Source organism: Lutzomyia longipalpis, chromosome 2, assembly GCF_024334085.1.
Source record: "Lutzomyia longipalpis isolate SR_M1_2022 chromosome 2, ASM2433408v1".
NCBI lineage: Eukaryota > Metazoa > Arthropoda > Insecta > Diptera > Psychodidae > Lutzomyia > Lutzomyia longipalpis.
In genome coordinates this window covers 36,513,008-36,529,887 of record NC_074708.1, presented here as the reverse complement: position 1 = coordinate 36,529,887, position 16,880 = coordinate 36,513,008, and positions in this window count along the sequence as shown.

The following is a 16,880-nucleotide window of genomic DNA, read 5'->3' as shown; positions in this document are numbered from 1 at the left end:
TCTTATTGAGTTCTCTAAAAAATATTTTTGCTCACCCACCGTATATAAAGAGTGAAAAATAATTAACCGATTTTGATAAGTTTAACCGGTTTTGAAAGGAAAACAATAAAATCTCTTAGAAAATCTCAATTATCCTAAAATTATTAAGAAGACTGTTACATTTAAGAAACGAACTAACTGTCTCTTGTCTATCTGACTGTACTTACTTAAAATATTGCTTAAATCAGACCTTTTACATTTGAGAGACTTTTAATAGAGATTTATTTGTAAATTTGTACCTACATAAAAAATGAAAAGTTAATTTATTTTACGGAAGAAAAAAAATCAATTTTTTCTGTCGGTTTTGGTATTTGTAATCACTCGCGAAAAGCGATAAATTAACCGATTTTGATAAGTTTGTCTGTTTAAAAAATTCTTATTCTTCAAATGTGTTCCATTAGTTAATTAAATTCTTTTCGACTTTTATTAAATTTCTCTGCCAAGTAAAATATTTAAATTTTTAGAGCTTATTGATGGCACAGATCGCAAAGATACATTGCATAGGGCTTTGCCTTATCCACTTTAGCCTGAGTCATCTCAATGCCCTCTTGTTGGTTACTTCTCACACCATTTCCATACCTCTCCAATATTTTGATTGTTGCTCACTGCTCACATGTGAAATATGAAGAAAATAAAAGAAGGTAAAAATCTCCTCCTCGTGAGGAGTGTGAAAAAGTGGCTGATGGTTGAGTGCGAGAACTCAAGCAGGGGTTGAGGGGATGGGATGTAAATGAAACATTAACAGGATATTTGTGAGGTTTGTATGCTGTGTGTGAGCATCATGAGCATCTCCAACCCAAAATGATCATCAAGGATTTATCCCCGTGTGCCATGAGACGATTAAATACATTAATAAAGTATCGGCGAACATGCTGTACAACAAGATCTTATCTTATTCCAGGTGTAAAGAATTCTGCAGCAATCTTCGCTCTCTCTCCCTTCCCGGCATTTTTTTTTTACCACTGAGCACAAAATTCCTTTCGTGGTTTATTCAAATTAAATACAAAAACTGTGTGGAATGCGAGTCGCGCGTGAACTTTTAATTGTCCACGAAAAATTTCTTTTTTTTTGGGTTGGGTGTGAGAATTTCTTCTTTTCAATTTTCTGGAGTAAATTCCATTCCAATAAAACGATCGATTGAGAAGCTCTTTTTTGGATAAAGGTTTGTAAATTGATACTCCACGTGTCCATCTTCCATCAATATTAATTCTTTTACTACCTACAATTTACAAGAATCATATCTTACAACATTTCTTCTTCTCATCCCACTGCAAGAATATCTCGTGAATTTTACTCCGGAACTTCTCAAAATTCCGCAGAATTTTTTTTAAGGAAAAATTTGGGTTTCTAGATATTGTTAGATGACTCCTTCGTTGCAAACTGAAGCTAGCAAAACGTAAAATTACGTCAAAAGAGGGCATGGAAAAAAATGGAGCAGAAACTCAAGAATATCAACATGATAGAGGTGATAGACAAAAGCTGATATGGACGCTGATTTTGCGGTTTTCTTGTAATTTAAGATCTGTGTGAGAGGTTTCGAAGGGTTCTCTCTGGTTTTTTTTCTCAACTTTGTGTGGAAAAATCAAACCCATACTGACTTCCCAGACATTTTCTTTGCGCTCTGTGCACAAGATAAACTCGTGGTTATTTTATTTGATATATTAGAAAATATATATGTGTTGTTGTTTTGCTGTTTTTGCAACATTTTCTCTGCCCACCCTCCGTTCCACTATGTGTTTCTGCACGCAATTCCTTCCACCTTGTTAGGGGGGTATGCATCGAATATTATCTGAACAAATTGGTGTAAATTTAATTGTTCTTGATAAAATATTTAATTGATCTTGATTTGCTATTAAACTAGTAGATCGTATTTTTATTATTGTCTAAAATATTTTAAGCTTTTGCTGCTTAAATTGAACTCGCTTAGGTCTCTGATCTCATCTCTATTTCTGTCCAAAAATTCCTTTTAAATACTAAAATATTATTAATTTCTTCTCTCTATAAATTCTTTCTTGCTCCGATCTTTGTCAAAAAAATTTTCCCTTTTCAACAAGAAATTTAAAAAAAATCTTTAACAAAATGTTCCCATAATTCCCAGCATTGTCTTCTCGTCTGTGTACCGTCGCATGTTAATTTGATACTTGCCTTCAATTTTTATTCCTTTTTCTGCTTCTTTTGCATTTTCTCTCGGTGTGCTTTTGTCTCCCTTTTTTTAGTTCTTCTTTCCTCACAGGTTCTTTTTGCTTTATATATTTTTTTTCAATGTTCAAGCAGACATCTCTGCGACATGGCTTTTCATATTATGTATACCGAAAAACTCCGCAATGGGGGGGATTTTTCACATTGCTTCAGGCCAGGGTTGGAGACGACGCCGCCATTTGAAGAGAGACAATTTTTGCGGTGTCGTATTTCCCGCCTCCCGAAAGTCCCGTTGCTAGGATATATCTCTCAGCAGCACAACCTCCCCCAGCGGGGGTGACTACCGGGACCAATGGAAGGGTTGCTGATCCTTATTTTTAATAAATTCCCGCTTCCATCGCACAAGAAGTGTTCCATGAGAGGAATTTAATTGTTGTGAAAGCTTTTCTCCGTGAAAATCCAATTATTTCAAGGGGGAGATGATAGAGCTTTTGTGCCAACACGAGGAAATTCCACGCTCTAGCATGGAAAATTGCTCTAAGGGAGGAATTCTTTTGTACAATACACTTCACGTGCAAAAAGGGGGTGGGTGGATGGAAAAAGAAGGGAGTTTCCGGGAAAATTTCTTCTCAAAAATAGAAGGAAACACAGCAAAGTTTTCATCTAACAGGGTGGGAAATGTTTGTATTATTTTCTTTGATTTTTTTTATTCTGAATTCCGCTATTTAGGTATTTATTTATTGGAAATATATTTTGTAAATAATATTTTTAAAAAAAAATTGTAGATAGACGCTGTTTAAATAATCTTTACAGTGAGCGGTTATAAACCAATCAGATAATTTTATTTAAGTAATTATTTAGTTAATAACTTTCCTTTAGAATTCATTTTTCTTGGCATTTTCAACCAAATATTTTGAAAGAAGAATTTAAGAAAATCTAGCTCAAAAGCTAGTTCAAAAGCTAGCCTAAAGCTTCTGTGTTAAAAAAAAACTTCCCGTCATCCGACGGCAAGAAATCAAAATTAAATAATTCAAAAATCAACCGACAATTAATTCTTATTTCCTAATTAAAATTCCCTCGCCATTGTCTCTAAAGCTCTTTCACAGTTAAATCTACCTTTTTTCCCTTAATTAATTCCTTTTCTTCCCTCAATCTCATTTACCTGTCTGTGCTGTTTTTTTGATGACTTTAATGATCTCGTGTGCACGTCACGTGTACTCAAATTAACGTCAAGAATTGAACCCCTTTCGGTGTGTGATGCGGAAAAAGCAAAATGAAGATGTGCTAAAAGTAATTTCCTCCGCAAACAAGGGTTGCCGTAGCGACGTTTTAACGCCCTGATGAAACTCCATTAAATCCACACACACATAATGATTATCTCCTGAAAATTTTACCTCTGAAGGGCATGATACAATTTAATAAACTAAAAAAAAAACATCCATGAGAGGAAAAAAATGTTCCAGCACATCGCGTCAATGAGTTTGGATCAGATATCAGCTCTCCTCCCAAGCAACACGCCACGACTACTGACTGCTTTGACAACTTTATGTAGTACTTTAAGACGTCGTATTTTTGGGTTTTCACGACTAGTCAAAACTCTTTTCTCAATATTTTAATTATTATTGCATCCCTGTTTATAATTGAATAATATAAGTGGTCGTCGCCATTTACTCTACGATTTGACATAAAAATAGTATACACAAATTGAATGCTTAGTAGTTTTTAAGAAAAGTAGTCGTAATGTTGTCGTAGTTCTGACAACATTTTGTAATGAGGATCCGTAAAGTTGTCGTGAGTAGTCGTGAACATAAAATCCATTTTTTGCTTAATCTTTTAATATAAATGACATTTTGAAATGCTTTCATCGTTGTAATTTACTTATAAACAATTCCTGGATACATTTTAGTGCAATATGTTGATTAAAATTACAATAAAACGCAATTAAAGAAAAACATGAGAATGACCACGAAAAGGAAGTCTTAAAGAAGTCATAATGCGTTGAACAAAATATTGAATATTTCTGCGGTTATTATTCGATTAGAAAAACTAATTCTACATAATAATTTTATTTTCTACTTTTATCATTGGAATAAACAATTTTGAATTTTCTTCTTTAATAAAAAATAACTGAAAATTAAAAAATATTTTTTTGTAACCGACTCATTTCTACGACAACCAAAAATAAGTCTTTAAGAAGTCGTAAAATACGGTATCACGCAGCTGAAAATTTTTGTAATTTGAAGAAATTGCTGATTATTTATAAAGTAAATATATCTTCAAAAGGTTTGTTTTAATGGAGCACACATCTTTAGCTGTAATTTTAGTTTCTGTATTATTTAGAAACATGTAAAAATTACATTTTAATGAACGACTACCAAAAAGAAGTCTTTAAGAAGTCGTAAATACTGCAATGAATTTTGCCAAATTTTATTGTTTTTTGAACCTTTTTAAATTATTTAATAATTTTATCATCTTTGCGAATTATCAGCGAATCTTATTATTGAATATCGCAAAGAACTTTACGATATTTTAAGATTTTTACAATATTGTGTTGCATAACCTCATTCCGGATGAACATTCCGGCAAATTGTTCACAACTCCCAAACATCGTAAGCTTCTCCCTTACGTCATCTTTATGATTCAAATGTATGCAATTGAAGATAAAAATATATTTATACTTTTTAACACAATATGTATCTAACTAATATTTTATTTTAACGAATATTCACATTTCTTAAAAATTCTATGCATTCAAGTAAATAATATTTAAATATCTTCAATTCTTGGAATTCAATTATAGGTACCTGAAAAATATACCCTTTATGACCCTTACACTTAAAAAGTGTTAAGGGCAATAAAATTTGCAGTGCGCAGGTAAACTTTTCTTAATAACTATTTTTGTTTTCCATGAAGTTTACAGGATAATCTTTAAGTTTACCCCATTTCTAAGTAAAAGAACAGATAAGGTGTCATAAAAAATCTAAAATATTATTTTCTAAATTTCTTTTTGTTTTTAAAAACTCTTATCAAATCTTACAAGATCACACGTTTTTTTTATACTAATTATTATAGAAAGTTTTTAGAGAATTCCTTGTTAGCAATATTTGTTTATTGACAATATTCGTGAATTCTTGCAAAATAAGGTATGCAATTCACAAAAATGGTGGAAAAATCGTCGGTTTTATCACCACTCTTTACAACTGTTGTAAAAATCCCATGGAACGTACAAATTATGCTGATGTAACTGACTAAATTCGTGAATGCGGCTGCTTTTGATCGCCCAAATTAATATCACTATTTTTATAAAATATTTGAGTAAATTCATATAAATAAAATTCACATTATGAGCTACTACAAGCATTCGCAAAGCAAATACTTAACATATGAATTAATATGAGATATAAAAATATTTATTTTTAGTTAAAAATTTTAATAAATAGTCAAAATTTTTATTTGTTCTCAATACTTTTGCCATATAATGACTTATTTCCTGTCGAGGATATAGTCTCGCATAAAATTATTAGCATATATACGCATGAAATTTTTTATTTCTATATGTGGCAAAAAATTAGAGAATATTTCTAAGAGAAGGGACGACATGAAAACGGAGAACATTTTTGTGCACCCAAAATGTGCTTCACCAGGTAATTTGGAGAGAGAGTGAGTGCAATAAATATGAACGAGAAGGGGAAAAAAGCATGCAAAATATACAAAAATGTTTCACTAAATGCAAAATGTTGCAAAAATTTTTTTGCCTAAATCCAGGAATTTTCACGTCGTAAAGTATTACGTAAAGTTGTCAGCTTCGACCAAAAAATGTACTACTTGATGATTCCCAAAGTAATGTTATACGACTACTTTACGTATAAGTTTATGTATTACATTATGTACTACTTTATTTTCGGATGTAGTACATTACGACTACTTTGAGTTGCTTGGGCTAGGCCTTGGTATAAGGCAAAAAAGTATTTTTATTGCGTCCCAGGGTGAAAAGGTTTCCAATTAACACCCCTTAAAATGCACTGAATTCCACAATTTTTTTTTGCTTTGCCAAAATTTGATACAATTTCGGGAGTTTTTCTGCTTGAAAAGGTTTTTTTTTTGGAATTATTTTTTGGTGCTAAAAGGATCGATTTCGCGAACATTTGTACGTGATGGAAAATGAATTCAACCCTAAAAAAATATTTTCAACCCTTTTACGCAAAAAAGGTTTTTTTGTTGCAAATTTTAAGGGAAAATAAATGATGTCGCGGCTTTGGGAAAAAAAGATTTGCCGGGAGAGCATTTTGTGACTTTCTTTGGGAGAATTAGATGAGGTCAAAGGGAAAGGGTTGAATGTGTAGAAAAATCCGTTGATTTTTTAACCTTCCCATGAAACTGGACAAGGGCGAAAAAATACCTTAACTCAGGCAATTTCTTCCTCGCAATTGCAATTAATTGCGTGTGAAAGGACCTCAATTGGGGGACCCAAAGTACCCGAATTTTGCGATTTAGGTCTACGATTAAAGGCTGTGACCGAGACTACGACAATTTTCCCATAAGGTCTCTTTCTTTTTCTAAAAATAAATTCATCAGAAAAATTTTTCTTTCCTCTCAACTTCTTCATTTATAACAATGAGGCGCTTCTTGTGGCGGGAGATTTCTCTCTTAAAAGCCGGGTTTGTTTTTGGGAAGTTTCTCTTGGCTCAGTTTTTGTCCCGAGACCATGTCAATCAAAATGTGTGACGTTGGAAGATGTTCCAGATCCCCACACTAGACGTTCCAGACGCGCAATGTTCGGAGCTTATTGAAATCATCATCCGGATAATTGGTTCTGAAAAGATCTCTTCGAAGCGGAAGACAATCCACAAAAGACTCAATGGAGTTGTGATGAAAGATCTCACAGAATAAGATACATTTTTATTTTAATTTCCTCAAAGTGTTACGCCTTTCATTTACACAAAACCTTAAGAAGATTTTTTTTCTTTAGATTTGATCTTAATTTTGCAATATTTTAGGGTTCAAGAAATAATATTTTTCGGGTGTTCTTCTTTAGTATTTTACTTTCTTTAAGGTAGTGGAAAAATTAATTTTTTTCTTAGCCTCAACGGTCTTAAGGTTAATCTCTCCTCATCACGGTTAACTCTGCTGTACCACCTCATCAAAAAATCAAGCATAAAATTGTTTTTGACAGCATTTGGCCCGTGCAGACTTTGCAAACTTCGCAGCATCGTCTTCACTGTGTCTTCCCGCCCCCACTTGCGAATCACTCAATTAATAATTAACACTTGATTGACTCTGCCGTCACTCTTGATTATCATTTAGCCGGGAAGATCACCCGTCTGGGGGTAAGACAAACCAAAAGGGGGAAAAATTAAAAACAAGACAAGCCCAGATGGCAAATGCTCTTGAAGTGTTTCAAAGAGTTTGATCACCTGAAAATTAATTCGATACAAATTTTCCCTTTCCGCGAAGCCCCACAGGCGCACACGCAAAACACTTGAACAATGAAATTCTATGCACTTTTGGGGAGGCGAAAAAAAATACCCACTCGATTCCTCTTGTAGTTGAGTGCCGGCGTGATACCCTCTTGAGCAGGAAATTGGTGTCTCTCCTCTGTAATTTCCCATTGAGCTGCACACGGAAGCCATAAAATTATCTTCTACTCACCGAGGTAAGATCGCTGCACAAAAAAAAGAATGAAAACTCTCTCTCAAGGGGACGATGGAACTTCCATTGCATATCAACAGATCTGCCACTCAAAAGACTTCACTTTTTTTCTGCACAAAATCAAGCACATAATCCCATAAATTTCCTGCAACACGGTGAGCAGAAAAAATTCATCCCTCAAATGACAAATTTGAGCATTCTCTCTTGGTGATGTTTTCTACTATACGGATTATCCTGCAAGGATTTTTTTGTGACCACAGTCAAGAATGCAAAAAAATCCTCGAAAAGAGCATAAAAAGACCAAGAAAAAAAATGAACATCAACATTATCTTTCGAATCTTCTGTGCTCGTTGGGAATTTATCGATCGGGTAGCAAATCGAGAAAAGTAGAGCGATCCTATCAAATATCCTGCTATTGTCCTCACATCATCCTCCGGCACCAGCAGAACAAATTACCAGGGAGGAATTTAAATTATCCGGATGAATAATTCACGGAGAGATTTCCATCTCACGCTCTTTTCACTGCGATGCATTCACTATTCAATTTAATGGGGGAATAATGTCTGCATTTTCAGGACTTTTAGCTGCTGCAAAGCGTCTACTGAATTACCTTAAAAGTTTTTAAGTTCAGGATATTTGGATTCTAGATTTGATTTAAATTACTTTATAAAATTATTTTCTTCTTTAAAATTTATTGAATTAGATTCTACAGTTAAGGGGGAAAATCCATTAAAATTGGGTCCCATCTTTTAATTAGAAAATTCTGCTTTTCAATTTTTTCCTTGAAGTTTAGACATATTTTTGACTGAAATCAGTTTTTCGCATTTTCTGGCTCCCCTGTTGATTTTAGAGCAAATCTGAATGGATTTTTGGGTCATCCCGTACCCGCAGGTTCGTCGATGAGCCTGATCGATATGTACCAAAGGGAAGTTTCAAATACAAAAAATAAGAATTTTCAATTTTTTCCTTAAATTTCAGACGTAGTTTTTGACTGAAATCAGTTTTTCGCATTTTCTGGCTCCCCTGTTGATTTTAGAGCAAATCTGAATGGATTTTTGGGTCATCCCGTACCCGCAGGTTCGTCGATGAGCCTGATCGATATGTACCAAAGGGAAGTTTCAAATACAAAAAATAAGAATTTTCAATTTTTTCCTTAAATTTCAGACGTATTTTTGACTGAAATCAGTTTTTCGCATTTTCTGGCTCCCCTGTTGATTTTAGAGCAAATATGAATGGATTTTTGGGTCATCCCGTACCCGCAGGTTCGTCGATGAGCCTGATCGATATGTACCAAAGGGAAGTTTCAAATGCAAAAAATAAGAATTTTCATTTTTTCCTTGAAGTTTCGACATACTTTTGACTGAAAAGAATTTTTTACGTTTTGACCAAAAATAGAATTTTCTGATCAAAAAATTTTATCCATAAAAATTGATTTGCAAATATTTTCCCAACAAAGTTCTCTTCACTTTCACATTGTGTGGGTGCCACCCACGAAGCTTTTCTCACACAATATGTCCTCTCCTTCCTGACTTTCCCACAAAAAAGGACGAGGGTGAAATAATTTCATTTGTGATGCAATAAGACGTTATTATGCCACCCACTTGGAAACACGACAGGAATTTGCTGTGTAAAACAAACCCACAAAGCGTCGGGGGGTGTAAAATTAATTCAATCATATCATATCTAACATGAAAAGGTTTTATCTCTCCTACACGAGGGGTTCTTTGGGATGTGAAAAACAAGGGTGGATCCCCCCGCAGCGAGGGGTTGTTGCTGCAAAACTGCTAAAAACAATATTTCAAACCCAGAGAGAATTATTTGTGGCTTTACCCGCCCCTATTTCACCACATAAAGTTTTCCTTCTCTTGGAAATAAATTGTGACGTGGAAAATTCATCCCACACTCCCTCCCACATAGAGCTATATGTATGCGGGGAAAATCGACACCTTTCCGCATATCCCTGGAGAGAGCATTAGTAGCAAAAAGTCGCGCTGGTTGGTGTCAGTTTCCATCAAGATGTGCTCTGTCGATGGAATTTTTATTAAACCCTCTCACATTGGTACTCGACGAAAATGCTCATTTGGGACCCCCTGAAATGGGTGCGAGAGTGCGAGGAAAACTGCCACTCAACTCAATTTTCACTTCATTAACGGGGGTGCAAAACATATGTCGGGGACTTTTGTTGTGTCCACCCTCTCGTGTTCAGAAAATGCCACGAATTGTTCAATTTTCCCGCCATGGAGGACGGCAAATTGGCCTGTATATGTATGTTAGATATAAAAGGGGTGCTGCTACTCATCCCCTCGTAAATGGGTTTGTTTCCATGGCGGAAGGTCCCATTAATTTGTGGAGGAAAATGTTGTTTTTTCCACATCCCCTTTGCACATATAATTTAATTGGAAATGATGAGGAAAATCACTGTGTTAGGGGCTTAACGAATTAAGGGAGGGAGATCACCATGAAGAGTCATGAAAACAATTTTCTGTATGTATCAGAAATCCAGCTTCTTGTTTGGAATTTGAGGAAATATTTAACCTTCGAGTATTATCGGATTAACCAGAAGATTTGTGTCTTTTATTGTTCCAAAAAAAAGGAAGAAGAAAGGTATTTCTTCTTTTGGGAAGAATTTTTATGGCAAGGTGAAGGCGGGTAAAGTATGTTTAGGTACACCACGAAGATTTCTTTTATGGTAACTTAATTAAATTAATTTAAATAAATTTTTTCTAACAATCCAAGCTTAACGTTTGACTATTTCAAGTTTTCAAAAATTAAGAAAAGCTTTAAAAAATAATTAATTTAAAGCAAAAATCAATTTTTTTTCAAAGAATTTTTAAGTTAATTTGAATTAAATTTAATTCATAAAAAATCTATAAAATTAAACACAAATCTTTAAAGAATTTATCTTCCCTGGTACACCACCTGCAATGAATTTTCCCCCATTTGGCGCCAAGACCACAAGACCACTGTGCTGCTTGCTGTGTGTGTTGATCCTCACAGCTAGATCCTTCAAGCTCCTGAAAAAAAAATCCCTGCTGGCTTTGCGGATCTCTCTGTGAGTGGAACAATAGGGCTACTGAATTGAAAACAAATGAACATTTCACGGTCTTTATGCACTTTTTAGGGGGTCCCTTTGCTCGACTTTTTTTTCCATGGCAGCAGCATCTTCTGTGTTAATCCGAGAGATGCAAAGATGCTGCTGGAGAAATATATAATTGAGGTTTCTTTCCTTCTTCATCGTACACACATTCATCGTCTTCTCCCAGTTAGTATACGCGTCAACGAATTGATTGACACGAGGTCAGAACCTCTTCGGCAGCTCCTTCGAGGGTTCTGCGGTTGGGGAGCCTCACATGAGATTTTAATTGAAAGCGAACACACAGATTTGATGTTTTTTTTTACCTTTTTACTCCACGGTGTGAGATAATAGAAAAAACAGCGCGCCAGGTTGCTGTCGCTTTTTCTGGGAGAGTATATACCTACATAGGTAACATGTAGGTACTGGAGGAGATGTCAAGAGGAGAGAAGTTTGACGATTTTGTAAATGATTTCATCAAACTTTGCTTTGTGGTGATAGTGATCTCGCCCCAGGGGAGGGAGATTCAGAGAAAGGAGAGGATGCCGATGACAAGAATACATCATCAAAAAATCTCCGCATCACGAGCAATCACGCGGGATTTTTCTAGGTCGTTCTTTTCATTATTTTTTTTTACTTCTTCTCCTCAAAAAAAAATCAAATCTCTCCGGCAAGGTGTTTGTTGAGAGAAAGAAGAAGCCCTCATTGCAACGATAGGAGAAGCCCACCCTTGACGTCCTCCTGGGGGACACTTAATATTATATATATGACAAAAATGACGATAGAGTACACACAGAAGAGCCCATGACGAAGAGAAAAGAGGCAAAGAGGCCCCATAATGGTGTGTGTTATAGCAACAGCCTCCATTTGTAATTTGATCCAACAAAGGGGATGTTTTTGTGTGCTGAGCTTTTTGCAAGGAATTTTTATTCTTCCCTCCCTTCGGCAAATCCATCTCGGCTGCTGCCAACGACCCACACAATCGCTCATCCTGGGCGAATCTCTTCTGCTGTGTACAGCAACCTCCTCACTCATAGCTCAATGTTTGCTTTCGTCTTCATCTATGATGATGGTTTAATGAAAACTTTGTAGCTATATATCATATGCTCCGACGACGAGACTCCATCATTGAGTACTTTTGCCTATGAGCTATCATAGCTATTCCACAGTTTTTTCAGCATTTTCCATAGAAAACCTATCGATTTTCCTAGACAATGATTATCTCAGGACTTTAAGGGAAATTCTTGTATTTATTTTCTTGAAGAAAATTAAGGAAAATTTCTTATATTGGCTGGAAAATAATGAAAAGTTTGATTATCTGTTTTTTTTTTAATTCTTTTTGAATTCTTTTAATTTCAATGGAGACGCCGGGTAACTTACCGGACTTCTCCATTGAATAATTTAAAGGTAAACTAATACCTGGCGCCTCCACTGCATTTATCAGCTATTTAAAAAGAACTTTTATACTAAATTTAGCCCTTAAACTAATTTTCACTCGAACTAATTTTTTATTAATTTTTAATCGACTTCTACACAATCTAATGAATTGATTATGGTTCTTGAAAGATATGTTTTTATTGATTGTCTTATTATAACTAAAAATTCTACTTTGACATCATGGCCAGAAGACTTGGTGGCATTTGTAAGTTCTCAAACATCATCTTGAGAGATCCTCAATATCGAAGTCTAAGAAACTTTCCTCCCCGAAAAAAAAGTCGGACCATTTGTAACATTTTCAGCAAAATGTCTGCGAAGTAAAATTTCGAGTTTATTTAAACAGAGTCGAAATATTGATTTTCCTTCGGTGTGCCCAGCCCCTTGAGTGAGGGGCCCGCCAAGGGAGATGCGCGAAGGGAAAAGCCAAACAAGACCGCTCTTGGAAGTTAAATGTTTTCTTTTTTGCTCTGTGGGTTTGTTTTCATAGGTGTATTTGTGTTCTTGAAGCCATATGGTTCATTGAATGCATTGTTGTTGCTCTTTTTCTCAATACTTTCTCTCAGTAAATGTCTTTCTTTTTTTGCCGATCCTTCTTGGCCACTCCACGCAAAGTCATCCACTTCTTGCATATTGACTTTTTGGTCCTTTTTTACTTATTTTTTTGGGAAATTTTTTTCGTGAACTTCTCAATTAGCTTTGGCGCTTTTTTCTCCTTTAGATAATAAATTTAATTTTCTTCTGAAATTTTTCACAAAGTGTGTGGGGGTGGAAATTTAGTTTCCATCACGCGCTGGGGTGGCAAATTCAATTTTCTGGGGCGAGAAAAGTGCTTTTGTGAATGTTGAGAAAAAAGCTCCCAACATTCGGAAGAGGCGTGTTAATGCAGAGAGACGCCTCCATGGTGTGCAAAGAGTGGTAGTGCTGCAGGCTACCATCTGTGCCATAGTCTCGTGGATCGTGTGGAACAGAGAGAGACAACCCCTGTGCCCATCTGCACACGCTCACGGGAAGTGTTTCACTCCAAAACGGCAGAAGTTTCGGTGGAAGATTTTGGGTGGATTTAGCAGGAAATCAGTTGGAAAAAGCTAAATTTCCAGCTGATGGAAAATGGTGACAGAAAAAAAATAATTTTTGGGAAATTTTCTTGCAATGTTTTTCAATGATTTTCAATACTAAACAAATTAGTTTTAATAATTTAAGGATATTCCTTAATTTGCACACAAGCTGATTAAAAAAGTTATTAATGATTTTTGGGGTTTTTAGGATTTAAAAATTCCATAGAAACCTTCATTGATCAAAGACTTAATTTGCAAAGAAAAAATAAATGGAGGCGCCTGGTTTTATGAACAAATTTGTTAACAAAGTTATTTAAATTTTCTCAAATTATGCCGATATTTAATAGAAAGTGGAGGCGCCTAGTTTCTAATATTTATTCAATTTCAAAACTTATTTATTTACTCTTTTCATATCTCTCTTTACGGACACAGCTGTCTTAGCATTAGCTACCGGCCGTCAGGATGAAGCAGTGAACGACTTCCTTCTTAGAAAACAGAAATAAAATCCCAGGTAAGCCCTACTCGCTATATCTTTCAAATCAATCTAATAGAAATGAAATTAAGTCTTTAATTTATGGATAGAAAATATTTTCTCTAAATGTTGAACAATATCCAACAACAGAAAAAAAATCTTTTGCCTTCCTACAGAAGTTATCTGATTTCAGAAGTGTTAACTGATAAAATTTATTGGAAAGAATTGCTCATTAGAGATTTTTTCTATGAGATTAAAAGCTCTTAAATATCTTGGGCCCACCATGTGGATTTTTTCCCACAATATGGCCCATCGCTTGTCAGTTATAAAGCGTATCTTGCGGGGATGAAATTAATGGGGAGTGTAGATCCATGGGCATGGGTTTCCCGAAATTATTGACGTACCATCCACAGAGTGACGTGTGATGTGAATTCATCACAAAGTGCGTTAGATGGAGAAATTCTTGGTGAAGCATCTCTCTCCGACTCTCTTGAGCTGAAATTAATTCAGAGAACGTGTAACATGGTATCACGTATCCCGTGTGGCAAAGAAACAAGATAACGAATCTAAGAGACGATTAATCTACCTATAATTTTGGTCTATCGATCGTTTTTCACCCGTAAATTTACGACACGAGACACTATCGGACATAAAATTTCAAATTATACCCGGATAAATGGTCCAAAAACAAAATGGTTTGCTGGTGGCATTGCTCTCGCATCCACACAGATGGACATTTATCTCCGTGGAAAATTGTCATTTTTTTCCACTCTTGGCATAAGCTAAATGTCCAAGAGAAAATCAATACATATATGACAAGCCATTTCTCATATTTTACAACAAACAACCGATATATAAGCATAATAATCATTCCATGGGCGTTTATTCTTTATCACAAAAATTTAGAAGGGAATGTTTAGAGAGAGGAAAAAAACTATCGCTGTTAATTTATTATTTTTTATGATAAAATTTCGCGCCAAATCTCGACGCCAGTTCGAGTCAATAAACACAAAATCCGCAGCAATAAACATTTAAAACACAGTCATTGATGGGGAACTTTTACAAGCATATATATGCTGTGCTTCGATGTCTCACATAAACAAATCGTCATCGAAGAGGAAACATTGCTATATACAAAATTGCTGATGATTGTACGTGTGATTCAGGCACAAGAGTTTATTGAGAAAAATTGCGCTCAATCAGCATTAATTTCCCAAACTCAATCATAAAATGAAACACTTCGATAAATTAGGGGAGATAATAAGTTCACAGATATTGTATTTAATTGAGTTTCGTTTTTATTGAATTTATGAGGAGTAAATTAATAAAAAAGAATTAATTTAGTCATTTTACTAATTGGCTTAGCGCTCGAAAATCATCTCTGATTAAATTCCATAAACTCAATAAGTTTTAGTATTTCTTTTTGAAAAATATTCGTATAATCGAATAAAAATATTCGGAATATTGAAACAGAATTGATTAAGAATTCATTGAGAAAAATTAATAGAGACTGAAAATAAATTAAATAAAGTTCAGTGAAATTGAAAAATTAGGAAAACCACGAAAAAATATTACCATAAATATTACGATACAATCACAAATAAACGGAAATATTCGGATTCTTCGCTAATATTCGGAATATTCCTTATAAATCAAAATATTCGACAGAAAACTCACCCTCTGTTTCCTTTTTTTTCTCAAATTGTTTTTTATTCAATTGTTCATTTAAAAACACGCTTATCTTTTAGAATAAATTAACGTTCTTTAATTCCATGAAACATACAGCAAACGCAATCCCAACAAATGAATCCCAATTCATTACAAACCATCATAGGATTTACCTTTAAGTCTATACTCATCAATAAATTTTTCTTTTTTTCACTCAAACAGAATAAAGAAGTTTTTGTTATTGTGGCCACGAAAACTCACTGATTAGCATTTATTTAACCATGAAATTTTTCTGCAAGCTTTAACATAATTTTCCCTTTTTGCGTTTCAATTTAAATTGGTTTTTTGTTTGTTAAATAAATTTCATTCCACAAATGTTTTGCACATTCATTGATTTATTATTTTTCTTCAAGTCAGTGATTTGCAGTTTTTTTTTCTAGCTTCTTAGTTCTCAAATTGAGGTCAAAAGTCCATCAAGTGCACTCATTTTGTGCATGATGACAATGAAATACATATCCGAATGTTTTTTAGTGCAAAATTTTCAGCATAAATTGGGATTAATTAGAATGAGGACATAATAGTTGATGCAGAATTAGTTTTAATTACATACCAACACCACTCCACCCACACTCAAGTGCACCATGTCAGTGGGATTTGGCACAGCATTTTTTTTTATTTTTATAAAGATTCAAATGAATTTTAGCAACAAAAAGAGGGTCGTCAGCAATGCATTTTAGCGATAAGGGCTCGCGGCGCATTAAATTAGTTTAAAAGAAATTTTCTGCTGTGCCGTCAAAACATCCATCATGCAGCGGAGCAAAGAAGTTGGCGAATTTCTTGGAATTTCCATCACATTCTGGGCATGCATAAAAGTGCTTGAATTTGTAAATAATAAATTCCATATTGAAGTTTTGTGCCAAGATATGCAACTTTCACATGCCCATATCGCGCCCTTTGGTATTTTTATTCAACAAATAGCGTGCGCAAAATCATGCAAAATGTCCGCAACTTCTTTGCAATCCTCGGCAGAAATGGGGCCTCTTTTTCGCTGAATTCCATCTCTCACACTCGCTCCTTTTGCCATCTCCCCGTCGGTTTGATAATTCCGCACGTTTTGCCATTTTTAGCCACGATAGCAGAATTTTCTGCAAATTTTTTTCCTCCATGAGGCAGATAAATTAGGAATGTGGGAGATATTTTGTGTAGTCTTCAGCTTATTTTTTCTTTTCATTAATTTGCAGATTAAATTCAGGAGAATTTTAATCATTTTCCTTTGAATTGTTTAAAATAAGAGTTTGTTTAATAATTGTATCGAAACTTGTGAGTTTTTATAAAAAGAAGAATCTAA